This window comes from Tenrec ecaudatus, chromosome 4 (genome assembly GCF_050624435.1).
Source record: "Tenrec ecaudatus isolate mTenEca1 chromosome 4, mTenEca1.hap1, whole genome shotgun sequence".
NCBI lineage: Eukaryota > Metazoa > Chordata > Mammalia > Afrosoricida > Tenrecidae > Tenrec > Tenrec ecaudatus.
The window spans coordinates 8200001-8201651 of NC_134533.1; the positions used below are offsets into that span (position 1 = coordinate 8200001).

The 1651-nt window shown below is 51.9% G+C and overlaps 1 protein-coding gene across 1 annotated transcript in view; it reads left to right on the forward strand.

The window, feature by feature from the left end:
* The window catches only part of BATF2 (basic leucine zipper ATF-like transcription factor 2), a 6199-nt gene extending 4752 nt beyond the window's left edge, over positions 1-1447 (forward strand). The window contains exon 3 of the mRNA XM_075548013.1: positions 1-1447. This exon is cut by the window's left edge and continues 838 nt beyond it. The gene's annotated coding sequence lies outside the window, so the exon portion shown is untranslated.
* The last annotated feature ends 204 nt before the right edge of the window (positions 1448-1651 follow it).

The following is a 1651-nucleotide window of genomic DNA, read 5'->3' on the forward strand; positions in this document are numbered from 1 at the left end:
CTCAGAACTGGGAAAAGAGACTCGGAGAAGCGAAGGGACTTTTCTGAGGTCACATGGCCTTTCTTGGGGCCAGAAATACTGCCTTCTGCTCCCCCGACTCCTGGCCAGGTCTTGGCCTAGGTTCTGGCAACTGAGGCTGGTGCGTGGAGGCTTAAGCGCTGGCGGTGGGGAGAGGCTGTTTCCACGCAAACCTGCCTTTCATTGGGGCCAAGCTGGGGGCTGGTCCAGAGTTCAAGGTCGGGCCGGGAGGAAGGTGTACACGTTGCTCTCATCCAGAAGCTCTTTCCATGCCAATGAGACCTTGGTGGCCAGGGTTGGGGTGGGGAAATGTCTGCAGGAGTCCCGGCAGGAACTCCTGAGTTGGGAGGGTCATGCTGGGGATGCTGGGAGAGGCCCTGCCAGATCAGCGCCCAAGGCTGCTCCGGAGAAGCTCCCTGCCCTGAGAAGTCCCAATGGATGGGCTTCTGGGTGCCTTCCATGCCAAACACTGAAGGCAGAAGGCATGGGGGCGGGATGGGCAGGGCGAGGTTCTTCTCAGACAAGTGTCAGGTTCATTCCTCCAACCCGGCCAACCCCTTATCCGTGGACCCTCCATGGCCGTCCTGCCCGCACGGAGATGGGCTTGGGCTGAAGGCGGCCGGGAGAGCCGAGGAAGAGGACTTGCTACGCAGACACCAGGCAGGGCACCGTAAGGGGGTCGAGATGGAAAAAAAAAAAAAGAAATCCCAGCGCCGTGCCCAGATTTTCACACACCTGTAAGCCAGACACTATGTGCGTAACTCAGGCCCTCCAGGGTGCTGGGCACATGCCTCAGCACATGTGTTATGGGAAATAAATCCAAGTACATTCCAATCTTTCTGCTTTGGCCAGTTGTTGACGGCTCTGGGTACGCTTTATGAAATCAGCACCAAATGAACTTTGAAAGAGAGGAAGTCCCCAAATTGACTTAAAAATTCCCGAGAATTAACGTAACCAAGGACACAGAAGACCATGACAATTATAATACAGTGTGAGAGACCTGCAAAAATGGGAGAGACGGCCTTTGTTCATGAATCTGAAGACGGGATAGGGAGAGTGCCGATTCCGCACAACCCACCTACAGATGCCACGCACTCTTGACCCGAATGCCAACAGCGTTCCTGACTGGGATGGGAGAACGAATGGCCAGCTTCCTATAGGAAAGACAGGCCCTTTGAACAGCCAAGGCCGTACTGATGGGAAAGGACAGAGCACGACTCTCCTATTTCCTGATAGGAACGTGTACTGTACAGCCACCGGGGGCAGAGCAGCTTACATGTTGGGCTACAGACTGCAAGGTCAGTGGTTCAAAACCACTCCAGGCTACGTGGGAGAAAGGCAAGGGTGATGCTCTATCAAGATTTCCAGCTGTAGAAACCCACAGGGCAGTGGTTCTCTACACCCTAGAGCAGTGGTTCTCCCCCTTCCTCATGGCACAACCCTTTCATACAGTTCCTCAAGTTGTGGGGCCCCCTCCAACCATAAAATTATTATTATTTTTAATTTTTTAAATTTATTTTATTTTTTTTAAAACAATTTATTGGGGCTGATACAATTCTTTTCACAGTTCATACATATACATACATCAATTGTATAAAGCACATCTGTACAGTCTTTGCCCTAATCATTTTTT